The sequence below is a fragment of the Mastacembelus armatus genome, chromosome 17 (assembly GCF_900324485.2).
Source record: "Mastacembelus armatus chromosome 17, fMasArm1.2, whole genome shotgun sequence".
NCBI classification, from domain to species: domain Eukaryota; kingdom Metazoa; phylum Chordata; class Actinopteri; order Synbranchiformes; family Mastacembelidae; genus Mastacembelus; species Mastacembelus armatus.
This window is the reverse complement of record NC_046649.1, coordinates 19139659-19167596: the sequence shown is the minus strand read 5'-3', so window position 1 is coordinate 19167596 and position 27938 is coordinate 19139659. Positions and strand designations below refer to the sequence as shown.

At 39.9% G+C, this 27938-nt stretch overlaps 1 protein-coding gene across 5 annotated transcripts in view; it reads right to left on the bottom strand.

Moving 5' to 3' along the window:
* The window catches only part of LOC113134759 (protein tyrosine phosphatase receptor type M), a 138227-nt gene that overhangs the window by 109912 nt on the left and 377 nt on the right, over window positions 1-27938 (bottom strand). The window lies entirely within an intron of this gene.

Genomic DNA, 27938 nt, shown 5'->3' with positions numbered 1-27938 from the left:
ATTTTCAAGTCTGACTTAAAAGGTCTTTTGTTATTGCACCTGTAGCAAAAGTAAACTTTCAGCATTAAAAGCTCTGCGAGTGTGAAAGTTTGGGACTATAATGCACAGAGTGCTCTCTCTAAATGCCAGTGAATGTGGGAAAGATTGTGAAGGCAGAACATTGAAAAAGCAAATCTGTGGTAAGATATTAAGTGAAAAGTAAGATACTGAACATACACAGCAACATCGACAGTGTTAATTCAACACTTAAAAGCATAAACACTTTTTAGTGATGATTTACACTCAGAGTTTAACGCTGGTGATTTTGCTGTGCAGGCAGCACCTTGGTGAGGCTGTAACTGACATTGCTCTGTGTTGTCTTGCAGCATTTTTGATTGCAGACTTATATTTGTGAAGCTCTTGGTACTTCAGTCAATTGATTTCCCAATTTTGCAGGTTTTATTGTACAGTTTTAAAGAAATATTCAAATAGAGTGCTGATCTAACGCTAGCTTCCAGTTTTTGACCTTGTGGATATATTAGATGAGAGGATTGACACCACTCAAAAATGATAAGTTGTGGTTTAATGGGAGTTTACATGCAGGGCTATTTTTTTGTCTCTGTGCAGGGACTTCATATAATCTTGTCCTCACCATGAGGTTGCCAGGCAACCAGCAGAGACTCCATGAAGTCAGTCCTCTATCAGCAAGAGAGAGATTTTCTTCTAAATGCCGAACTATTCCTTTCAGTTTCTTCTGTGTATTTTACGGTTGTTTGACAGGACATAATATAGAAAAACGCTTCTAGACAGAGCATGAACTCAGGCGACTTCGCAAGTATGGAAAATGGTAGGCACTGAACCCATAAGGGCACCTATATGATAATTACTAGCTACTAAATAATTATCGGTCATTTTCTACCCAGCAGTGAACAACAGTACAATTTGTGTGGTGTGTAGTGCAGTGTGGATGGCATCAGATAGAATCCTCTTCTAGGAAGGAAACCAAGCTCTTTTCCAGGATCACCACAGCTTCAGTCCCAGTGGCACATATCACTGCTGCAAGACCTTCTTAGCCCCTCTGCCAATTCTGCAATTACCAGCCTTCCAACCTGTTCTGTCTGGCTAAGAAATCGCAGGTCTGCTCTTCACTCCAATCTGCCTCAATGTCTGCACTTGTTTTAACAAACATCTTGTCTGCCAGCATCCCTGCAGACTGAAACCACAAGGCAATCTTGGGTAATTTAAAACCAGTGTCGACTATCTCCCTGCACCACAGCCAGTTTAGAGCTCAGAATCCTGCAGCTAAGCCCCTTAGGGACTGACAGGCCTTTTCACTCTGGCCCTACTTCACTTATCTATTGGCAGCTCCTGCCAAGTCCTATCTCTGAGCTGAATTGCATGTATATATACTATCTGTTTGGGGACTTTGAACTGTGAGAAGGGATTTAGACAATCAATCTCAATATCATTATCAATCACATCTGGCTGTACCCCACATTGATTAGAAGAGAAATAAAGAAGTTGTAGTGGAGATTTCCAATGATAATCTGCCTGGCTGAGCCATGCACTTGTCAGCTATGTTTTGCAAAACAAAACTTGTGGAATGGTGATGGAACAAAATCAGGACAAAAGGAGAGCACTGCATTTTTAAGTCAGGATAGTGGAATATGTCTGATGATGTGTGACGTTATTAATATTTTGATATTAAAATACAATGAAAATTGCATTATTTCAAAAACCCTTTGCCACTACGTTTAGTTCAAAAACATATTATAAAAACATCTTTGCCTTTCCAGGCCATTTTTTTTTCTTGTCAAGCAAATATCAACTTGATGAATGTGCTTTACATCAGGAGTACAACATAGTTCCTGATCAAATCCACCCTTGTGCACAGTTAGATGTATATCAAAGTTGACAGGCACCCTTCTTTTTAGATATGCTAAATTTTGACAGATGATTTTCAAGCTACGTATGCCAGCACAGGGCTTCACGTTCTCTTCCACTGCGCCTGTCAAGAGCTTCTAGTAAATGACTTCAAATCCATCTCCATTCTCTATAACCTGCCAGGCACCAATTAAAATGAATATTGAATTCACAGACATGGAAGTCAGAGACATGGAAGATCCTTATTGTCAAATTCTCTAAGTAATAAAAATAAGGAGCTCAGGTTTGCATGTAGGTACCTTGCAGTGATAACATTATGCTAATTTTTTTTTCTCTTAGTGGGGTTTATTTTCAATGACCTTTTCAGTGAGGTTAAGGTTAAATCATGTAGTTCAGAGGCTCCTATACTCTAAAAAGCTGAAGAGTTCTCAAATGTTGGAGATCAGATTTAATCAGTAATCGTAAACTGGGGACAGGCATCTTGAATCTGACTTGACAGTAACAAGACTGGTTAGCAATGGCTTCTTCTCCTATTGTTACCAGCATCCTCATTCTTGTCTCTTCCACAGAGAGAGCTACAGTCTGTCTCAGTGCCTCTGCCCTCCACAGAGAGAGACAGAGAAAATGAGGCTGTTTCCTATTCAGCTTAATGCCTGTTGATACACTGAATGGCAGAAAGAAATTGGCTTGTTTGGCTTCCCATTTTCCTGTGTTCAACATGCCCCAAGAAATGATATGGTGACTGAGCATAAAAGGCACTCTATTAAAATCACTGTTTATTTATTGCACAAGTTAAAACTGCACTGAGCAGAAGATCCATTTTGATCAGTGAGGTGAGGAAAAGCTGTGGAAAAAGCTAAGGCTTTACTTGTCAAAAATCCTAAATGAAAACAATGAAACATCCTTCTGTGTTTTAATGCCCTGCTGTTGTTGATGTGTAACCTGTGCTGCAGAATCAGCTCATGAACATGGTTTACAGTGGAATTAACCCACTGCATTGATTCAAAACATGGTTTTAGCTCAATACTGTTAGAGTGGAAATTAAACTTCCTCCAGTTTGGTTTCATATTGAATCCAGGTGTGATAGGCCACAGGCCTGAGTTCCAATCAATGAAAGAGAGTGTAAGTAAGGTGAAAACTCCCTGCTTTCCATGGAAAACAGATCCACACCTGGACCGTGAGCCGTCTAGAAAAGAGAGAAAGGGAAATAAGAGCACAGCCCATGAGCCCAGGCTCACTCCAACAGAAAACAACACTCTAATTCCACATTGGATGACCCTTCAGACTGAGCCCCTTCAATCCTCCCAATACCTGCTAAGTCAACAGACCTTTGAATTCTGCCTTAACAGTGGAACAGTGAAATGCTAATGTCAGTATCAGTAGCTCGCCCCGCCTGTTCTCTCTGACTTTCCCAGAGTCTAATTTGTCATACATGCAAGTAACAATGCCAGAAATTAGTCCAAAGGGAGATTTCCTCTAGAGCAGAGAATGATTATGTTTGATCATGGAATAAACAAGTACATTAACATGCTTTGTTGATTTTCTAGAACTGGAACAAATGCGTGTTTTTACATGTGCAGGAGGAAATAATTCAAGGTTGAATGTCAAAGAATTAGGAAATCACTAAAGCTAATTATAAAATGTAGAATAATAGAATAAAAAGGTTGAATCACACCCTCTTGAGAAAGAGAGAGAATCTAGGCCACAAGGCAAAGCTTGTACACTCAGGCAGAGTTATTATCTTGATGAAACATCATTACTTTGCTATTGTGCCATGGCATATAGTCAATCACATAGATTTTAGTCGCTCACACATACAGGTGGGTCAAGTATGGCGAATTTGACCAACACATGAACAGATAGAGCACAGGTGAAAGGTGGACCCAACCCCAGGTGAAAGGTTATTGTGCAGATCTGAGAGTTGCCTTGACAGTTGTGGCTGAAAAGATTTCAATCCCAGTGAGAGCTTTTTCAAAGTGCTGTCTTAGTGTCTTCACCTGCACACTTCAAACACATTCAGGCCCTTTGTTTCACTGCCAAAGCCCCAGCAATCAGCTACCTGAAAGAAAAACCCCTGGCCTTCATCCTCCTGGTCATGGGGAGCCAATGTGGAAGACATGAGGCACATGAGGCCAGATTTAAAATTTACTACGTGTGGTGAGTTCTTGTTGTGCAAACAGGAGAGTCTGCAGACTGGTCAGCGTGAATCTCAAGGCAATGCAAATAATCATACTAATAACATCTAACATCTACAGCTCAATAAGACCAAAGTTAGAGGGAATTTAATGATTGAGTAATTTGTATTTAACTTAATTCCCAACTGGTACCATCATTTTATCACTACTGTATTTTAGTGTGCACTCCTTAACATGCAACCAAGGTCTTGAGTAAAATCTGAATCTGACTTTATTCCTGTCCCAGTGCCAATTCAGATCAGTGTATACACCGATACAGACCAAAATAATGTCCTGGTCCTTCCCCAAATTAAAGTCTGTCTACCTAATTGTGTGGAACTCATTGATATCCCTTTTATGAAAAGTAACCTGAGAAAAAGAACTGGTGTGGCACACAACATCTGTGAACAAATGAGTGCAACTGATTATATGGACAAAGAAACTGTATTCAGTTGGTCATGTCACGCCTCGTGCCCTGTTCACTAAATTGAACAGTATGACATTGTGGAAATAAACTTATTTAGGTTTTCACTGACATATGAGAAGATCACTCCCACTCACATGTCTGTCCATTCATTATGGGGCTACAGCCAGCAGTCAATTTGCTTAGCTTAGCAAAAAGACTAGAAACACGGGATGCTTCCTAATTCCCTTATGAGGTCGTTCCTCAGTCCTTTGTCCTCCGTCAACTCAGAAGTTGTTCTGGTCCAGTGTGATGAAGGACATCCCAAAGCTCTAATTTCTGCCAGGATCAAGGAACAAAGAGGCTGCCTGAAGGAGCAATAACTGAGAATATACACGTACATCGTTTGTGGAGGTTTGTTATTGACTGACACGTCCCTTTATTGAAAATCAGTTTGTGATTTGATGCTTCATGTTAAGGATCATAGGACAGGACATCTTTTGTCTCTTAAACTAACTTTCTCCGGCTCCTCTGTCCTTGTTTCTTTCCCTTGCATCCTTTCCTTGCATCTTAAGTAGACAGGACTATGACACTAAGAACTGAGGGAAACATGGATGTAAGAAATAGTCCCACACACTAACTGTAAAAAAATAGTTCACACAACAGTACTACCCAAGAACCTAATCAAATAACTTACATTAGATACATAAAAATATTTTTATAGATACATAAAAATATACTAAATGCAATGTACCCACTTTTAATACTCCTATGCAGTGTGTCAGACTACCATAAGACACACTAGACTTTTCAGCCTGTTAGTTATGAATTTAGACAGTCAAGTGGTATGAATTTGTCAAAGAAATTCTTAGAACTCATTAATATTATTAATTTTTAAATCCAATTATTGCATGACAGTTCATAACTGATTTAAGTGTCCTATCAAAACCTTACACATCAAAACCTAAAGGAGTCCTTAGATGGTGAGCTACTGCAGGGTGCTCCTTTGGAAGATCTTTGACCACCTTCTGTGTCCGGCAGAAAAAATTAGAATGTAGCTACTGCACCACCCAAGTGAATGATTAGTATTAGTATTAGTTCAGAGCACACAAACTTCTGAGGCACTTCACCCTCTGAGCTCTCATTAGCCTATGCTGCAGGTTTTTTCATTAACAGTGTGACAAACGTCCATATAAAGTCACAGTGCAAGCACAATCAGGCTGGACAGAAGAAACAATTTACAATAGAGGACAGCCAGTGAATAGAGTGAATGTGCAGATTGAAGATAGTAATCTGATGGGTTTAGTATAATAAAGAACCCGTTTTTTCCGGCGAGAAGAGGCATAAAATAAATTAAATGAAAAAAACGCAATGTTTTGTTTGTACTGCATTGTATACAAATTTCACGTTTCAACGTCTAATAAAATTAATTTCTCTTTCATGCAATATTGCAATACAATTCAGGCTACGCCACATGGAAAAAAAAATCTATATAAGATCTATATCTTAAATTAATCAGCCATATGACAATTATCAGCAATGCATTTTTTGTCCTTTCCACTTTAAAGCTGAAGTAATTTTATCATCAACTCAAGAACATAAGCATAAACCTGTGTCACTTTAAAGGTCATACAAACTGTACATCTAACAACACCTCTGTAAATATGTGCCCACATAACCATGAAACTGTGTAACAAAAAAGGCCATATTAAAAAGGTCAATTTAGTGTGATTCATTATGAGAATACTGAACTAAAAATGGATCTATTACGATTTTATACCTATTCTCTGTGTTGTAAAGATTCCTTCATTTCCTGGTCCACACCTATAGAAACACTTAACAGGCCAGCACTGAAGAATGACAAAGTCCACATCAACATACTGTAGGTACCAAAAATAGTCTGATAGCAGGTACTCAAGTGCTAATTCAGTGTGCAATTTAAGAAGATAAGACTCTAAATGTCAGTCAAGCAACTAAAGAGACTTAAAAATAGATGTAATGCAAGCTTTCTTCGTCTGTGTTTGATCAGCGCATGTTCAGCTGCATTACTGAGTGATCTGTTCTTTGTCTATAGCTTTCTTGCATAGATGAGACAAAAGAAGTTTGAATATAAAGTCTTTAAGCAAAAAAGACAATCTCCGCCTTGTAATTACAAGTCAATAGACATATTTCTGTGACAGCTACATTTTCCTGAGTTTAATGTGACAGGGTGAATGTAGTTTCAGGTCAACATATCTTGAGCCCTGTCTGGCTCTGTGAACGTAAATACGTTCCATAATTACATACCACTGTATATGCTGCATGTAGGTGAACAGCCCAGAATTAAAGAAGTAGCAGAACAAAGGATATGGTCATTATCAGTCATCATATATTCTCTCAGCTTTAAATGTCACTTGTGTTATTTAGTGAATGTTTTTTTTTAAGTCAGTCTCTCAACAAAGGCACTATGAACTAATCTAGAGTAGTTCTGATAAAAAGTTGCTGTGATCAACTTTTAGTTTCAATACCTGTAGGCTAATCAGTCATAAAAACAGTGACAGCTGTCAATCTGTCTATCTGATCCCCCAGGTCTTTCTAAAAAGTGTCATCATCAGAAAGACCGCAAAGGTCATGATACTCGTAATGTGCTTACATTTGAGGAAAATGTCTGATCCAGTCAAACATCACTTTGAGATGTCTGCTCTGCTTGACCATCCCACAGGCCTTTCAGCCTATATTGGTTTGGCCAGCAGAGCTAAATCAATCATAAAACAAGGAGAGCTGCCAAAGCCTTTTTTCACATCCCAGCACTGCAACACTCACTGCCATGTTTTGCCTATTTTGACATGGTCTCAGAAATGTCACAGACATCAGCAGGGACAGCATGTAAATGCTGCAGGGCAAGTGGCTGTCATGAATCTAAGTTTGAGAGGATCAATAAAGGATGAGGAAGAGGAGGCTAAAAGATAAGCAATAGTAAAACTAGTAAAATGCCTTAATAACTCATTTATGGCAAAAGCAGTGACAACCAGAAAACATTTCTTTTATTAGAAATCTACACATTAGCTACATATGAATTCATTCTAACACAAGGTTCAAATGCTTCAGAAGAGTGAAAGAACGAATCCCTTATGATGAATATCACCAGAGCACAGATCAACATATTGAATAAGACCACAAAACACAAAAGTACCTCCAGGCAATGTGGGATTGGCGAAAGAGAGGAGGAAAGAGAGATGGAGAGAGAGAAAGAAGAGGGACAGGGGTGAGAGAGAGGCTGCTCGATCTCGTCAAAAGCTGGAAGTGTAGGTTCAGAGCTACTGAAGGCCACACCATGACCACAGGCTGTCATCTTAAATGCTAACACCAAGAAGCATAAAATAGACGCAAATGAATATGAACATACTGACAGAAAGGTAAAGAGGATGTATAGGGAGACAAAGAGACAGAAAACAGGTGACAAAATTAAAAGGTTAATAAATAAGTTGGAAAACAACATGAATAATTCCTCAGATGAGGGCTTGATATCTGTGGTATCAAGTGCACAATAGTCTCTGAAAAGGTTGTGCATTGCTCATTCTTCCATGTTCTTTGACTTTGTGGAGAATAATTATTTTAACATTTATTGACTTGTCCTTATTATAGTTTATATATAACCGTTGCATTTCAGTCAAATAACATACTCAGCAATCAGTAAAATAAGCATGTTTGGTAAACCACATCTACCATTCTGAAGGTATTTCAGCCTCGAACCCTTCATGTGACAAAAAAGATTAACTTTTTTCAAGTGACTTTTTTCAAGAACTTCTGTTTATAGAGCTAAACTATATGGTGTATGAACCAAAACAAAAAAAAATGGAAATATGTACTGACTTTTCTTTCTAATATGTAAATATATAATGTGAAATGAGCTATTATATAAATATTTGGCGTGTGTTTTACAAAAAAGAAAGGACATATGCTATTTCTGGCCAACCTCAATATAAATAATTCTCGTAAAAGATTAAACATCTTTTTATTTTATTTTATTGTGCAACAGACGGAATATTAATTCATCCATATTGGACCATTCTCGAAATACCTTCAGAACAGCTTTGAAATGTTTTTAAATAACCTATTTTTATAAAATGACTGGATCACTGTAATTATTTCTTGGAAATTCAGATGCCTGTAACTGCAAAGTAATGATAATACATGAGACCCACAAACTGGGACTAGGACCAAGACCTTAATACAATACTTTGTTTTCTTTTTTCTTGTATCCATCTATCCCTGTGTAGATCAGCAGTCATCATCTGTCACTGGATTTTATTTGATTTCATGCAATTTGGAAGATGTCCACCTCTCTCATAGGCTGATATTACTAATCATCTGTGTCAAAAGTGTTCAGCAGTAAGCAGGTACACATGCAGATGATGTTGCTGTGCAACTTTTTTAGGTAGACAGCAGGTAAATTTCAGGCCTGAGTAAATACACAAAAAAATAAGAAACATTTCATGTGCTTGTATCTGTGCATGTGCAAAAGTGAGGAAACAACAGATTTTTGTGTCTCCTCAGATAGATAGATACTGGAAGAAAAACCAGGACGTTATCTCCCACTCATGACTACTGAAAGTAAATAGGCAGCTTTTTAATTTAACCTTGTGTAGCCCACTTCCATATGGCAAGAAGAATCTGTGGCAGTGCATGGTGTGACTACACAAAATATGGCCAGACAGAGCTACTGTGGATATAACTCCCAAAATCCAGATGTTTAAGTGAAAAGCTGTTAAGGAATTCTACACTATGACCATCTGCAGCACTGCCCTGACACTACAGGGGAAAAGTAGCTGCTGAATTTGAAAGCATCGCAATCTGCATCACGAGCAATTAAAACTGCACTTAGTCCAAATACAAACATGGATTCTGTGTGGCACAAACACTGGAAACTTTTAACTAACACTCGGGATAAACCATATGCATACACAATGCACAAAACACAAACTTATCCAACAGATTGAGAGTTGGCAAACTTCCCACAGCTTCTACATGATAAATCTGAATATGATGATAACTGGCACCTGGTAAGCATTTCCTCCTTAACACAAAAATGTGAAAAAAGATGTACATGCATAAATGTATTATCCATTGTGTGAATAAAATTAACAAGCTGTGTCTCATTTTGACATTCATAAGCTTTCATTTTCTAATGATTATGGTTAGAAGTTGCAAAGTAAGCAGTACATTTAATGCTGGATCATTTTTTCCTGGATTGTGCCTCTGGCTTCAGCTTTTAATGAATTAGATGTGTGAAACTTTTCAAGAGGCATCTTCCATTTCACACACACATTTCATTAACCTGTGGTTCATTCATTATTGCTGTGGGTGTGGAGGAAAGTAGCAGCCCTGGATATAATTGCGTTATTGGGGTTGTAGGGCTGTGGCTAATTACTGGCTGAGAACACAACACAGGCACTTAGACATCAGTCTGATGGAACAAACCACAATGGCTTATGACAAGAGCTGTCCTCTCTGGAGATTTAGGAGACGACATGATAGCACAGTAATTCATGACTCATAACAGAATCACATCATCGCCATAGCATGGAAGATGACACGGGGACACTGAAATAAGTCAACAAGTTTTCTACAGTTCAACTGGAAGACCAGATCTGACAGCAAACAGCTAAAACAGAAGGGACATTTTAAAAGAAGTCAAAATTTAGCAAAGAATTTAATCTCCACATAGAAGAAACCCACAGCAAATTGTTGTGATGATGCAGATGTTGCAACATAGTGGTTATACTTACATGCACAGAGTAACCTGGCTGTGGGCCATGGTGCCGTTAAGGTCTTATTTCAGTTAATCTGGTTACAGGAGCCTTTGACATCCTGCAACTGGCTCTTGTGATTGCAAGAACATTCCTGTGAATCTGTACTGTCCTGTCAGTTTACCAGCAACAAAGATACAATCAAATCAGTTTTATTTTTACAAACCACAAGAAGGGTTTCAAATCCTTTATACCCAGTACGGCACACACCAGCCTCTATCCTTTCAAACGCCATACAAGATGTTAACAATCACCATGTTTTGAAGGTATATTTGCCATTGTTACCCTTCCTTATCATGTAAGAATGCAAGCACTTACTAATCCTCAGCACTAAACATATTCCATATAGAATCAGTCACTGCTGTTTTTAGGAATCTTTAAATGTGTTTATTTCAGGTTGTTCATGTAAAAACTACAGTAATGGCCTGACATGGACAGTGCCTATCCCACAGGTCCAATAAGGCTGAGATAGTCTTGTCACCTGACCTCCCTTATCTTCTTGCCAACACAATCTCAGACTCATTGCAGCTCTCCTCATTTGGAGCTCACAGAAAGCACCTTGGACAAGACATCCACAGCAGCATATTTCTTCATAATCAAAGCTTTACAAAGGAAGAAAAGGAGGGTGCAGATGCTGGAGAGTTATCCTCATGAATCTCTGGCAGGGTTTTTCCCTTTATCCTCCTGTCGGCAGCTTGTCTGATTCTTATAAAATCCATCCTTCCCTCATGTCTGTCTTTTACTGAATTGGCAGGAGATATCTTCTCCACTCACTGACCTTGAGCAACAAACTAAGAGTTTTCGACTATTCACAAATTCCAAAAGTGATGAATTCAACTTTAGGCAAATCTTTATTTTTGTGAAGGAGAGATAAATAGAAAATCAGAAATAAAAAGGGAACATGAACAAACTGTCTTTCTCTCCGCAAAGCTCACCAGCCGCAAAGATTCTGGAGCCGAGAATCTAGGCTAGACTGAGTTTGACTAGTTTATTTTCTCCTTGCCGTTTTTATCTCTCTGTTCACATGCTGTTCAGTGTCCATTTATCCATGGTGAGGGCTTCTCCTTGGCAGGAACGATCACTTTCAACAACAGTCCCTGCGAATCAGAGCGACGTGTCACATCGTTCGACTGACAACTAACGACTACCAATGTATCTGGGCAGGCTGCCAGTGCACTGGTCTCAGAACAGCTGTGGGGTGGGGTTGGGGGGCAGGGAGGGGCGCAAGATCCAAGGAGACAGAGGTTTAGCTCACCAGTGGCAGCATCAAAACCTCACATCACATCCTTTCAGTCAACAAAGTCCCTTACACATCATGTGCCGAAAGATGAAATCAATCTGCTTTGAGAGGCTGACTGATACTGTATGTCTGGAAGCTGGCTGAGACGGGAGTCAGAGAGCTGAATAACCAAACTGAGAAAGGGGGGCAGTGAAGACAGGGTGGTCATGTGATTCATCCAGCAGTCATACCCTCTTATCCTCTCCTCCCTTCTGCTCATTTGTATTACCAAGGTCAAAGGAGTCACCACAACCTTACACATATATATGCTTTGGCATGACGGCTAAAACACACCATCCACATAAATAAACACTAATTGGTAGCTAATTTTCTTAGTTCTTGCCTGGCTGATTCATTGCCTCTGGGCTAGTATGAATTATTCATCCAAGTGGCAAAACAGCTTTATGTGGAAACCTACAAGGCACCACATTCATTATGCTATCATGCCGAGTAATTCCAGGCTCTGACGGCTGGTATTAGAATAATATGCATATTGGGTATTCTTTTTTTCTTCCCGGGGCATTGGCAGGCAGTAATAGGGCTTCTGTTGGCAGGGACAGAGAGAGATGCAACACCCCTCATGGCTGACAAAACCCCCTTGTTTTGACAGAGGATTGAGCGAGTAGGGGAACGAGTGTTTCAGCTCTGCCCTTGTGGAGAGAGGATTAAGCTGTGTGGTCGTGCTGCCGGGTGGCGCAGGGAGTTGGTAGGCTATGTTATCATGTCAATCCTCCCTCCTGTGGTACTGCAAATCTATGCTGCCCCTGTGGCTCCAAAAGAAGCACCTGGTCTGGCTGCAGGAAGCTCATCAGACTCACTGTTCTCTCTTGGGAGCAAGGCTGGATCACACTTTCTGCAATAACGTTGGCTGACCGCAGAAGAAGGACAATTCAAAGACATATACTGTGAGGCTACAGGTTCTGCTTGTGGTTGGAAATAAGCTTCCCTTTCCTGCTATCACATCTAGGGCCCTGTGTTTTTCCTGTACACAAGTTTATGGCGACAGTGGCAGAGCGGGGGCAATGATTCGAATAAGAGACAGTAAAACAGACATGTCACTTCAGAGCAGGGTGAGGCTGTTAAACGGCAGCAGGCGCCTGGCGGAGGTATCTGTCTTCCCAAGTGTTCCCTGTCTCTGCAGATCTGTCTCCGTGCCGGAGATACCTCGCCTCCGGAGGCCCACGCCATGTCCTCAGGCACAGGTGGGCTACAGCCGGTTTCCTCTGCCATGTTGATATCAGAAGCTGAACTACAGGCTTCCTAGTAAGCACTGATGTGGTGATTTGCAAGCCATCTGGAAGTATAGTTCAAAACTGGCTGAAAGTAAAGTTAATTATCAAAATACTTTTAAAAAAACATATTGAGCCTTAGCATATAAAAAAAAACTTCACTTCTTAACCACAGAGAGGCTGGAAAGTATTTCCTTATCCAAATCAGGTAGACAAATCTGTGATTTTGTGTTACATAAATCACAGATTTACTGCTTACAAGGCTATAATTCACCTACAGCCCTAGGAAGACAATTCATTTATCTCTCGGGCCTGTGGCCATACTGACATATGGATAATGAAATTTTACAAGCCTGTATCATTACCAAATATGTCAAAAGAAGCCCTACTGACAGAACAGCACTCTGCAAAAATTACTGATCAAGTCAACAACCTTGATTACTGTACAGTTGTTCCCTTTAGTAAAGCAGTATGCTCTGAGTACAATAAATTAGAATAATTGCTGCTTGTTTGTCATGTCTTGTATCATTTAAGAGATCTTTGGACACCATCTCAGTAATATGTTGGCACCAAAAATCCCTTGTTCAGCCCAGAGCTCACACCAAGCTACACAAAACGTGATCTGTGTAATAGAGTACGCATGTTTGCAGGAATTATCTGCATTTCAAGTGTTTCCTCATTATACTGAGTGTCAAACTTTGTGCTGCCAGATATTAGTGGGCATTAACATCATGCATGTTCACTGGGGTGGAATTCAGCCTGCCTCTCGAACCAAACTGGGAGTTGCTTTAAATGACATCCATTTCAAGAACCAACCCAGGGCTAGGTCTGGTCAACGACTGCCTTGCAACAAATGTACTGTCAGACCTTTAGCAATTTAAAGAAAGCTGTAACTATACTCTTTGATACTGGGACCACTTGTATCTTATAATTTACAGGTAATAAAATGTTCCTGAAAAATCAAACCATACTAGAGAATTTCTGTTGAATTGCTCCGCAGATCAACACTGTAGATGTATTAAACATGTTAAGCAAATCTCAACATATTCCCAAGTAAATTTAAAAGATGTTTAAAAACTTATTAACAGGCAAAGGATAATATCCCTCCTGGAATTACAGACTGACAGAATTGGAGCAACTCGGGCGAAACATTAATTAAGGGTTTGAGTGTTCCACCACTGCAGCCAGTGGACTGTCTGGCATCCTGTCCAACATCATTGCAAGAGGCTGTGATGCAGACCTAATGCACATGTATGAAATGTCAATGTCAATGCACATCTTTGTGATTACACATTAGATATATTTTAAGATACATCAGCGATGCAAGGTCAAACTATGCACACAACTCAGTTTTTACACTCTTAGGGCAAATCCTATAAACCATGACAGAAATTCACACACTGGGAGAGTACAACAGTAATGAAAAATTGTGATGGAATCTAGATAAGAGTGATATCATAAATCCAAAGGCAGAAACCAAAGGTGAATTTTCAGAGTAAATGTCAGCTCCTCCCACAGGATAAGCCTCAATGCCTTGCCACTGTCACCGGCTCCGTAGTGTGTGTGTGTGTGTGTGTGTGTGTGTGTAAATGCATTACTATGAGATAAGGTATGCACATCCGAAGGCACCCTCTTTAATTTCTGAAAATAGTCCCCTTTCACAAGTGTGCCAGATGAACTTCCACCTCACCAAGCTACTTACAGTATAACGATTAGAATGAAATTTCAAAAATTGTCTTCTTCCACAATTTTAGATAATAGTCCAATGAGCACACAAAACAATGTGACCCCATCTGCTGACCCTTTTGTGGAAGGGAAATTGCCTCTAATGACATGCTGTAGCACAGACGCATTAAAAAGATTTCGCTTACAGCTTTGCCAATTGACACATCCTCAGAAAATTCTCTAAATGCAGTAAATACAGTTACCCACTGTAGCATAGGGTGGAAAAAAAACGATTTTTGCCAACAGCAATAAGCTCTAAATCATAATGTGGCACCTTTATGCAGTATGGCAACTACACTTGATTTTGAATAGAACTTGGAGGGTGAAATAACCTCATTTTTATAAGATTGAGATGGGGAGAAGGTGTTTAAGACATATGAACTACTGGGTTTGCAGCAGCACACTTGGGCATATAAAATTATGAGGCCAGCCATCAAAGTAATACACATAATTATCTTGAAGAAAATGAAAGTGCATGAATGCATTAACAAAAATTAATAAAACTAATCCTAATCCATCTTTTTTTGAGTCAGGTGCTCCTGAGCTGGACAATCTTTGGGGATTTCTTCAATTAAAAATGTGGCACTAAGCTCAGACCTGGTTATTATAAATCTCCCAGTCAAAATCACATATTTTTCTGTTGTCACTGATGAGGCATGCACTAATTATAACTCATACATAATCTTTTATGTAAATGTTTTTGCCTTCTTTGATCTCCCCATGTAATGGAGGACAGCCAGATCACAGAGTTGGGCTAGATCTGTCACTTGAGTCAGAAGGAGAGAAGTGAAGTGGAAGGAAATGTGATTTGTTGTGATGTTTGTCAACCCAAGAGCACAGAGGCTGTTTGATCAGGTCATTACATGAGGGGTCTAAAACAACATGGTTGCACCACCCAGATCTTTCATCCTGATCTTGTGGGACAAGCAAGCTTAGTCTCAGATGTGAACCAGTGAAGACAGAAAGATAGAAAGGGATTTAAACACTTTTTAGTCTCAGGATTAATCTTTCTTAATGCTTCTTTAGGCACTTCAATGGCTATATGTTAGAGGTAGTCATTCTTCATAATGAACCTTTAAATGGCTTATATACTGTAATTCTGAATTTCAGTGACAGATAATTATTGGTGCTAGAAATAAATGGGGCAAATAACTGTGATCGGTATGAGTATGAGACCAGCTGAGCAACAAAACTCATACTGAAGCTAATTTGCTATTACCCCAACACAACATTAGAGTAGGCCCCTGTGGTCCTTTCTCAGGCATAAACACAGCTGGGGGCATGACAGATAGAGGCCGCTTGCACATTGCTCCTCCTACCAATAGCGAAAGGTCAGCTCTGACACCCTGGAAGGAGCCCTCGAGCTCTGGTGGACATCAGGGAATCAGACTGGCTTTCTCTAAGGCAGCAGGGTCAGACAGCAAGCCCAGGGCAAGGCAGGAAGAACCACCAACAACCTCGAGCACTTCCGTACAGTCCAAACTTAGAGGGTTGGTTAACCCAAATTACAAAAGAAATATGTTTACCTACTTAAAGCTAGTGGTATCTCACTGTGCAGATAAAGTATTCATTTTTATTGTGCTTGTGTTAGTTTGACACTAAACAGAATATTATTTCAAACAGATTTTGTACCACTATGTTACAGCAAGGCCTGTGGATTAATGAAGAGTTTCTGAAAAGTGATATTTCTTTCAGGTCGTTACATGTGGGGTCTAAGACAACATGACTTGTATTGAGGAGGTATAAGGTATAGCGGCTCCTAATCAAACATGGATCTTTGAAAATGAGAGTAGAAGATAAAGAGTTGACAAGGTATAATGAAAAGATTCAAAAAGGAAAACTCAGCTGAGGAGAGGATGTGGTTACTGGGGCTATCCTTGGCTGACCAGCAGGGAGTATTGCATTTGCAGGATTTTGACAAGAGAGCAGGTGTTCCCTGCCTCTGTGTGTTCTACAAATGAACATTGACGAGTTTAATTTACTGGTGTGAGGGCCAGACCCGCTGTCTCCTCCTTTCGTCCTGCCAGTTTGGGTACTGCCTCTCTCATTCCCTCACGCCACAATGTCACCAATTAGCCAAAGCCCACGTTTCATTAAGGCATTGGTGCTGCAGCCTGCTGTTTTCTGTCACGTCCCTGGTAATAAGCCTGAGATGGGTGCACTACCTGACACTCAGGGACCAGCAGGGAAACACACACAGATACTGACCCTGGATATGCACAACACACTTGTGTAAAGTGGCCACACCAAGAGACATACACAATGAACACAGTGGATATTTATGTGCAGAAACTCCTACGCACACCCAAGATTTCACGCAGTTGATCTGTCAACGTTTAGTGTCTTTTGTTCTGTTAATTATAGCAATGAAAGCTGAATGATGAAATGAAGAATGATAGGAAGAGGGGAAGAAAATTCAGTGTGCTTATCTAAAACCAAAGTCATGGCAGTTACACCATTGTTATGCATAAAACAATGGCATTATAAAAACATGACACCTCACTACAAAACCCAGCAGAAAAAATATCTAAAAACTCAAAATGAAGTTAGTCAGCAGCAGTGTGTTCATGGTTAGGGCTGGGTATTACTCAAAATTATTAATATTACTGCCAAAATCAGTGTTTTCATAATAATAACTAAATGATATACACAAACACACACACAGAGAGGTGTTCTAAAACCGGAAAATGTTGAGAATTAAAACTATTTGACAGTTTACAAATAATCACACCATCCAGTGGCTGTTTTACTCTCATGAACCTTATCTTACATGTTGAGTCAGTACAATAAGGACAATAAGTACAATAAGTCTGTATAGGTGCTGAGAAAAACAAAAAAAATTGGAAAACGCCATCTGCTAATGAAGATGTGAAATAATTTCAAATGTTTGGGAACACCTACTAAATGGATCTTGTAGTGAGGCTGAAACAGTAAACATTTCTGTACAAATCTGAGCAGAAATTCCATGTCATCCTGGTGTTTTGGACTGTTTTCCGTGCTAGGTGTTATATTTCTGTTTGCGCCAAAATGTAATGAGGTATGACACCTAGCCCTCATCATGTTCAGACTTTTCCCAGAGTCCAGTTACACAGTAGCCTATTGTACAGTGAACTGCTTTCCTCTGTACATTTCTGTCATCCCAGCACAGCCATGCAGACCTGGCATCACTGGGGTGATCACTGGGGTGATGCCAGGGTGAGGTTTTCCCCTAGGAAAGGAACCTGGTGGGTTGAAGGTGGAAGATTGTCAGACACACAGGTGCTGCTGAATATTAGTCTCAAGGCAAGAAGTGTGGGCTCATGGGAGTAAATTATTCATCCACTGAGCCCAGACTGTGTGCTTCTGCCTCACCAGGCCACTGCAATTCTGATTTACACCATTTGATGCTACTGCAACTCCCCAGCGAGTAAAGAAGGTTGTGGTGCTGCTCCAACGATGAGCTACATAGGCCTGACTGTAAAGCCACCTACATAAACTTTTTAATTTTACTGAAATTTATATGTTCAATAACGTTTTCCCTACTGTTTTCTCCAAAGACACTGCAGTATATACAATGTACCACATTCAGTCCACTAATGTCGGTCTCAGACATTACACAGCTAATATAAAAGAAGCATTTTCCAGTACTTGACCGTTTCTGAATGCAGACATGAAACATTTAACAAATTATTTAATCCCATTATAAGTCTGACAAAGACATGCGTAGGTTGAATATAAGATCTGGTATTGAAATGATTCACCTTCAGGGTGTTTTTTTGGCTCCATCAAATGTGTTGCAGAGTGCAACACATGCTCAGCATACAGTGCCAGCAATCAAGAAAACACAGGAAGTTTGTTAAATTAATTGTTACTCGCCTAAGTGACAAAATAAATGAGAAACAAGAGACATATTGATTTTTCAAATTGCTGCTAAAAGGTCAACCTCTTTAACGAGGAGGCAGAGGATGGAAAAATCTGACATGGGACTCCACAAAACTCACACTCGACAGTTCTAGGGAAAAAAAAACAAAAACAAATGTGGGCCAGCATCACATGCCCTACGTTCATATAAACTACAGCCATAACTATGAGTTTAGAACAAAACAGGCCTCACTCAAAATGGGTTTGTCAACTGTTGAAATGAAATATTCAAAGCCACTTAACACCTACACAATGGCTTTCTGTGCAATTAAAAAAAGATTAGTTAACAAGACATTAGCTTTGTTAATTACCTATGAAAAATAAATAACAAACTTATCAGCAAACGTCAGTTTATAGTTGTTGGTGATAAAAATATTACACAGGATAGAGTGTAAGTGGTAAGTAGCCAAATGGCCACTAATTCGAACCATTTACACAATTTGACATAAGAAAATGATCAATTCAAATAACATATATATTCAAATAATGTCACCATGAAAAGTAGACAATGGCATATGTAGGTTTTGTAGCCAAAGGCTTTCTTCTTTGCCTGGCTTTATTTCTGTAACCAGCAGGTTACTGTTTTTTTTTTTTTCACTGAAGGAAGCTATAGTGTATCAAGAGAAAACCCACACAGACACATGATAGCATGCAAACTTCACACAGAACGGCCCCGGGTCGAACAGGATTTGAACCTGGAACCTTCTTGCTTTGAGGCAACACTGGTACAAAACATGGAAACTGAAAAAAAAAAAACATGGTTTTCATGAGACTCCAGTTGACTTTTTCCTTGTCTCTTTTTATAAATGTCTCTACAGCCTACCTTCAGCAGAGATCCTATTATGAATAATGCCCCATTTAGAGATCTGGAAATGGCAAAAGGGAAATCCTCAGTTAGCCTTGGGACTTGCTTAAAGACTTAGTAGGACAGGGAAAAGATATGTTTGCATTTCTATTAAACCGTAGCTACAGCAGTGGGTGATGAAATTCATACAGAAAAACATTCACTTCAGTGATCACAGCATTTTAGTTGTAGCTGTTAAGGCTGTAGAGTGCAGAAAGATGACTGGACAAACTACTTTAAAGATGGTTTCACTTTGATATAATAGTTGCCAAAAATATAACAAACATCTAGTTAATTCTGTTCTAAGTTGTCTAAGTCACATTCTGAGCTGTAAGGCTGAGGCGCTGGGACTGATGATAATGTTGCTGAGAAAACCAACTGATACTAGAGGCTTTCCACATTAATTACTCCTTCTATTGCATTGAAACCAATACGAAGACATCACATTCAATAGAATTTATCCTCCTGGTTGGCAATGTACTATCATTACAATCAACTTGTCAGATTTTCACCGGTTTGTTTATTCAGATGTGCAGTATTCCAAAAACATGTGTTTTCAACTTTGTTTCCGTTTGCAATGCAGAGCTGCACCCACACTTCTAATGACTCCTGTGCTCTGTAATTTCTTTAGCATGGCAAACTCTGATTACAGGGTGGGAGTCAAGCTTCAAGCCAAGCATCATCTTTTCCAGTTATTGTTTTGTGTTTGCTCTGTCTTCAGCACAGGCCCTGCAGCTGTGTGTCTCAATAGCCATTTTGATAAAGCAGTGTTTAACACCGAAGTGATTTAGTACAACAGTTTGCTGCGTTACAGCCCATGGCTACTGATTTTCAATGCACTGTTTGTTCAGACACATTGGAAAATTAAACAAGGACTGTATCAGAAACACACTGACAAAGGTGGTGCTGACTCATTGTCCTCAGTAGTGGACAGGCCAGCAGTTAGCCAAGCTGTCTCCAGAAAAGCTATTAATGCACTTGACTTTTCAGATTTCACTGTTAACACAATGTCAGAGGGACAAGCAGAAGAGAGAATAGAATTTATGTTGTCATAAAAGATTTGCCACTTGGGTAAAACCTAAAAATGTGATTGACAGTAAAGGGAAATAATACTGGGTCTGATAATACGATTCCCACACGGTACTTTACAAGTTTAGGGGCATAAAGGGGTCATCCGCATTATCATACTCATTTTCCGAACATTTAGAAAGTGAGAACAGTACATCTTTTCTTCAACATCATTCCCACAGTCTCATTCTCCCTATTTTCCCATGCTTCTAAAAACATGGACACCCCCAGAGGTTCTGACAGCTCAGCGGTGACCACCCTGAGTGGTGTGATGCGTACAGTAATGCCATTAAACCGCCCTCTAGGGAATCAGTCACGCGCAGGTTTAAGCTTGGGGCCAATACAAAAGAGACCCATTTGAAAAGGAGCCAAGCTCAGCCTGAGGAGGTCAGAGGACTGTTTACAGAACAACAGTCTCTTATCAGCCATATGCCTCCCTGAGGAGTCTCCACTGCAAACAGATAACAGCCTCCAAATAGGCGCCAGAGTGTGACCGATAGGGGTATAATCAGGTACATTCTGCTTTGGGAGGAAGAACTGGAGTAAAAGAACGAATACTGACTGTTAGTTGTGAGATCACATGCTAACTGGGATACAGTTGCATTGAAAACATTTACTAGAGGAGGTAAATGCATGCTGAAATTCTCTACCTGCCCCATTTCAAAGCCCATAAAAATGTATGATGATAAATGTTATGTTTTTTTACATCCTAATAACCAATATCCAACAGCACCACTGAGGCCTAATTCAACCTCAGGAATCTCTTCATTATTGAACAGTTAAATGGTCAATAGGTTCAGCCAAGGCAGCTTTTAGCACAAGGGCAAACAGACAGTGTAAAAGCCAATGCAAATAACTGGCACTCAAACGAGGCCTAATGCATTAATGACTGCCTGATGTGCGCTAATGTGACGGCAACAGATTCAGACTGACAGTAATGGAGAATTTTGCCCCTGGTTATACTCATAAGGCCCGGATGGGGAGAGGCTGACGAGGGATGTACACCTGCCTACTGCCTGAGCCTTGACAGAAGCCTAATAAATAACAGGAGACAAGGTGAAACAGTGGTAGCAGCACCCCCTCATCTGACTGCCACCACCTACACTACCAGCAGTTGTGTGAGGAGCAGGAGCCTAAGTGGACAGCTTTTTGGCATGAAACAGAGTCTCCTCCAAGTCAGCAAATGCACTTGTCCTGTGAAGGAGCCAACCTGAGTTACTCATGAAATCGCAGAAAAACTTTCGCCTTTTTCAACTCTGTGACTCCGACATCAAAACAGCAGCCGGAGTTTTATCTGACAGATGTGAAATTAAGCTTCAGGTTGATGCTTTATGCTCACCTGAACAAAATATCAAAACGTGCACTCTCTGAATCAACTCACATAATAACCCCTAGACTTCAGGTGAAAACGCTGAATAGAAACTGAGTGAATGAATAACATGTTGTGAAGATAAGTGAGGAATGTTTCAGTGTCGAAATCATTTCAGTGTGAGTGTCAAACCATCACTGTGGCTGCCGGTCACTGGACAGCCATATGCCTGTCATTCTACAAGACGGCAGAAGTGAACATTTTTAAATAAAAAAAAAAAAAAGAAAAAGAAAATCCTTATTTAAACATTTTTGAGTAACACCGAGCTGTGCACAGAGGTGGCCTACCAGTCAATTGAGCAGACACACTATAATGTCCTGATTTAAACTGCTTCTCCCACTCCTCCCTCATTCCCCTCCTCCTTCTCGTCACCATTAATAACAATTGAGACCCTTGGAGCATTAATTAGAGAAATGTTCTTGCATGCCTGGACTCTCTGAGCCACCTACAACAAATGCAGACTCCTGTAAACATGAGCCGCTGCATAGTAAGTTGTTGTTTTTCTACAGTTTTTTTTTTTTTTTTTTTTAAAGACCTGGTGACGAGATCCACAGAATTGTTTGAGTATGCCTAACACACGCAAACAGATTCTCTCTCTTACAAACACTCCCCACTCTGTCTCTCACTCTCTCTTCATTAGGCAGCCCCTGTGCTGGCCTGTGTGTGATTCATTAGCTTTTATCCTCCTCATTTGAAGAAGGAGCTGTGTATAATTAGAGCATCTCTGTTTGTCCAGCATCCTTCACACACTCACATCTCAAGGCCAATTATCATTCCATTGCAGAACTCCCAGATAACATAGCCACATCAGCCGCCTCGAGAATGAACTTCAAACTATTACTGCCTCTCAAGAATGTAAATAAAATCACTTGCAAATCAGCAGCTAATGATTGAATGTGGAGTGGCACTCCAGGGATATGAAGACGATGAACCATACTGGTAGACTCTGGATTCTACAGGTTTTGCTCACTTTTGCTGGAAAGTGCCTATGACAGGCCACCACTTAGCCACTTTCCATACTAACTGCAGTCCAAGAAGTACTTGGCGAGTCACATGTTTGTTGTTGCGTTGGCGTTGTACACTAGCACTTTATCCTCACAGTCATTGTTTCCTATCAAAGTCCTTTCAGATTTAAACTTTAGTTTCACAAACACTTTGGTGAAATTGTGTAGTAGATAGAGCCATTTTAGCCCACGATTTTCAGCACAATGATGCTAACCATACAGTCAAAACAACCAGACAAAACAAAATAAGGGGAATGTTCTTCAAATGTTCAAATTATCATGTGTTTCACTTCTGAAAGACCAAACTCATGGCAAAAATAAATCCCAATACAAACCGGAGCTGAAGTACGGTGCAGGGAAGTTTTCTAGTGTCTGCTAATGTCTTTGAGTAGAGAAATTTGACAGTAAATATTCAGGATGATCACAAAAAAAGATTTTTCAAGGCTTAGCTGAAGAGTCTTTCATCAGAGTCTTCATCAGGGCAGAAATCTCAAAACAGATCATCAGGTGAGGCCATCTTCAAAACTGAATGTGATACATGCAAAAGTGAGTGAGTGCTCGGCTTTTACCTTCATTTTGTATTTTTACTTTATTTAAGTTCTTGTTAACTTATCCAATTACTTTCTATGCCCTAAAACTGTGCTCTATGTATTTGAAAGGCTACAGTTGCAGATATGTTCATCTTGAGTGGATTTAAAAATGCACCAATCAAAGCAGAAACTCAACAGGTTAAACATACAGTCACTGTTTGATTTTAGATCTAATGTGCTGGAGTGTGAAGCCAACAAAACAAAAGTGTGTCCCTGTGCAAAGAGACAGCACGTCCTGTCTCCTCCTTCACACTTAGCCTTAATGCCACTTTTATTAATATTTTTGTTTTTACAGCAGTTAAATATAAGTTGTAAACTAACAAAAGCACAGTAACATGGTGAAGAAAATAGAGCAACAAATAGCCTGTTTCAGTAGAAATACTAGTCATTATCGACAGAAACCCATACATTTTAATGAGATATGGTGTCTTATTTGGATGGAGATGTGTAACTAAATTACCTGCATAACATACTGGCGAACACCAACTGTTATGAACTGTGTGAATGGCATCTATAGCCTGACTAATAAAATGCTGCAACTGTACATATCCAGCTCCACACTTGTTCTGTTACCTGCTGTTACATTAATGGAAACGCCCACCATTGGCTGCTCATGCACTGCTATGCATCATCAATCTGTGATGCTGAAGGTGTCGCAGGAGGTATTTATGATGGGGGTTTTTTTTGTCAACTTTCAGAGAACAGATGCTGACTTTTCCCACAGAAGCACTGCTGAATAATTTGCTAAACTGTGTGCCCTTTACTCAGAATGCAACATGTTTTGTTTTTCTGATGTAATAAGTCTAATGAGGATAGCAAACTATCAGATAACCTTCTCATATATGCTGGATTTTTCCTGGTATGACTCTCAAGTCTAGAAACACAGTGTTGATCTTTAATTCTGAGACACTGACATTAGATTTTGACCTTTGCTGCTGAAGCTTCAGATAACAGATTTTATTTTGAAATGTGGCTGGGTTGGTAATATCTCTATGTGATATCATACTGTCTATGTTTGCCCAGTAATCTGTGCAAGGACCTGCGTAAGGACTATCACTGATGGATGCTAGTGTTGGAATTTTTGTTTAACCCTGTTATAGTATAGAAAACAAAGACGCACAGATATTGACATTACTTAGAGCCAGATACAATGTATTATATTGTACTGTAGATCGTAGATTTTTTTTTTTTTCCCCACACAGACGTGTGTTAGGCCACTAAACTACTGACAAAGCAGATAACACATCTTTCAGTCTAGTCATTTCAGACTAGGTCTACAAGCAACATTTAGTATTTACAAGTTCTTAAATTGTAATTTTTAAAATTGACACACCCCCGCTTCTAACAGTCATGATCAGTCTTAAGACAGCTCTGGTGACAAACTCAGCAGACCCTTTTCGAGGAAGTCACACATGTACCCGCAGTGTTTGAACAGCTTCAGTAAATCCATGTTTCCACCGCCTTCATTATCATCATAATAAAAGCGTCTGAAAAGCAAAGTTACAGAAGAATGTAGACACCTCACTTTCTGCTTTGTACTATCATCAATCACCATGAAGCTTTTTTTTCTCCTTCAACATTGGTTGAAGCCATAAAGAAAAAAAAAAAAATCACATGCATATTTAATTTCATTCTCCACTGGCTCACACAAAGGAAACTGCCACCCTTCGGGACACCTTTCAGAAAAAGTCTCTATTAAATCTGAGTCAGCTGGGAGGAAAAAATGGAAAAAAGAAACATTTATTGAGTGAAAAACTATCTAAATTATTACCAGACTTCAAATGAAGTGCTGTTTATCTTCCCAACCAGCCAACGTGTTGTTTTACTCCTTAGTCACAGCTTGGATGGCAATCAGGATCGGTCAACCAGGACGCTATCAGCAGCAGTCACTCTGCAATGACAAACTGCAGCTCTACACTTCAAGCATGGGCATTATTCTTAACACACGGCTCACCCTATCAGAAAACAAGGCAGGTTTTATGGCTGCTGGAAAAGGTGGTAAACATAACAAAGCACACAGCTCCCTAGAATTTAATGTGCCTGGTCCAAAGACAGAGTATAGATATCAAAGGCCAGGTCTTCTAGAAAAAAAAAAGCTGTCCTCATAACATAGAAAACAGAAGCAGCAGCCATACACAACAAGTGATTTATGGTGTTGTTTTTTCCCCCCTCTGAACCTAGAGCATCCAGTGGGCATTGTGAATGCAACGGGGGGGGGGGGACGACAAAAGAGCAGTTCATCTCTACCATGCCACTGAGAGCAGATGTGCAGGTGCATAAAGCAAGGAGATGAATCCGATACAGTGATCCTGATTGTGGTGCAATCTTCTTTTGTTTTTTTATGTGTAAATTAAAACACTTCCAAAGGACTGCTCCCTGTAATCAAATTAAGGCTGCACAGTCGTAAGGCACCATTACTGTACACTGAAGTACACCGGTACTCTGGTTACCTCAGTGATCTGATTATCCCATGAGCTGTTATCACATACTCTCTATAACAAATGCCTCGAGCAGAATGCATAAACTCACATTTAGCCTCTACCTCTCCATCCGTGTGTGGCTAATCCGTCACCTAGCCTGATAGAGTAAAACACATCCAATTGATTTTTTCCTTGTTTACATATTTACACACACACTCATGCAATTAGGAGCACATTTATCGATGGTTTTGGCACCACTGGGAGTCCTGCAGTGCAGCCCACTCCAATAAATCTCTCAGTCTTAAGGTTGCCAGCGGGCAAGACTGATAAACCTCACATAAAAATGGAGTGGGAATACTTTGAGCTGTAGGGTATAAGTCCTCAGTCACTAAAATTGACCCGTGGTGTTCAAACTACTTAATAAAATGTTTAAATCAATCTCTGATTATGCCATATTCCTTCTGTAAAAACATCCCTGTTAGGAATAGGAACAGTGTAAACAAACTTGGCACAAATGAAAAAATTTTAAAAAGTATTTTTTTTTCAGCAGCTAAGTTATTTGGTCAGATCAGAGTTGTTATCAAACTCCAATTCAGTCACAGTCCAGACTCAGATAGTTTGCAAAGTGCATCTGAATTCTGATCTGTGTGTCTGACTCGTGGTCCTACACTCTGAGCAGCTTAACTTCATCATCTGGGTATCAGATTATATGTGTGCCATGCTGCCCCCAGCAGGCTGTCTGTAAAATGCATCAGCTGTCTGTTGAATCCCACAGCATCGGACCAGAACTCAAACCACACATCACAACTACAGCTTCAACTCAGGCACCACTTCCCCAGAGTCAAAGCATAAAACCAAACATTCAGGTACAACGTCTGTCTATGAAATTATTAATTTAAGTTTTTCAGTGCAACACTAATTGTACTGGCAGCATGGCTCAACATCAGACTGGACATTCATTGTCTGATGCATTGATTGGCATACAAATAGGCTAATGTGCCTTTTCCATATAAAGCCATTGTCAGACAGCAGAAACGACCCCTTCAGGGGCTCAATTAGAACATAAATGTTAACTTCCCTTGGGCAATATACAGTCAATGCAGTAAAGGTGAAAGTCTGACAGTAATGCTAATGAGTCAAATCACTATCTGACATTATTTCTTTTTGCAAATCTTTGAACAGACTCAATGAAAATGAAGTTTCCATATGTTTTAAGCATTAATCTGAGCAGAATGCTGTGTTTGGGGAAGTTTGCATCAGCAATCTGTCAAATGATTAAACGACAAACACATCAAATTTAATATGAAAGATAACAAAACACTTTTCAGGCTTCCTAAGGCAGGTAGTGGATTGGCTGAAATGAGAGTTGATACCAGGGAAACAGCTGAAGGTTGACTGATTTTTACCAGTTCATTTAATTAAAAACAGCTTTATGGACGTGGCCAGGACTGTTCCCTGACATCACTTAGTATTTCTGACGGAACAATAATACAAAGTGTATTTTAACAAGCCATTATTTTGTGTAGGGGCGACATAAGCTACAGTAGAGACGTATGACATATGGAATTTATTTTTTTGTGCTTCAGCTGAGAAAAAAAGACATTAAGGACACTTGGGATGAAAAGAGCTCTGCGCACCAAATAGCTTATAATTCATGTTGGCGTTTAAAGCTGGGTATTATAACTGGAGGTTACTGTGGCTCTATCTATGTCTAAACGATCACTGTGGCTGTTAGAAATCAAGTTAGTATAATCTCGTTATTTCCTGGAAATAACGAGATTATTCATGTTATTATTTTCATTTGGTTCGTATTATCGCCACTGGGTGTACAACCAACAGCGCACGGTGACACTTTGGTGCGTGAATCCCCTGAGGTTAATCACATTAGACAGCAACTTATCAAGATCAAGTTAGACACAAACACTGAACTCTTTAAACTTGCGGTCATGCAAATAGTGGCACTGAAAGCAACCGACTTGCTCCGGTGCCCGTGGCGCACCTGCTCGCTGCGCACAGCAAAGGTGAGACTGGGACCGGTGATGAACGCCAGGGCTGTAGTGGTCAAACATGACATTCAGCTTACTGTGAGCAAAATGCATGTTTTCAACTTATTGGTCTACAAAACGCCGCCTTCGTATAAGTTGCTTTCACGGTGCCACAAACGCGCGGATTCACAACACAAACATTAGTCAAAACATTAAAATTTCAATTAGACTATCAGACAAATAGTAGGCAAACTGAGTTTAAGTGCCTTCTCCCTCCACTTCGCCCCTCGGCTGTG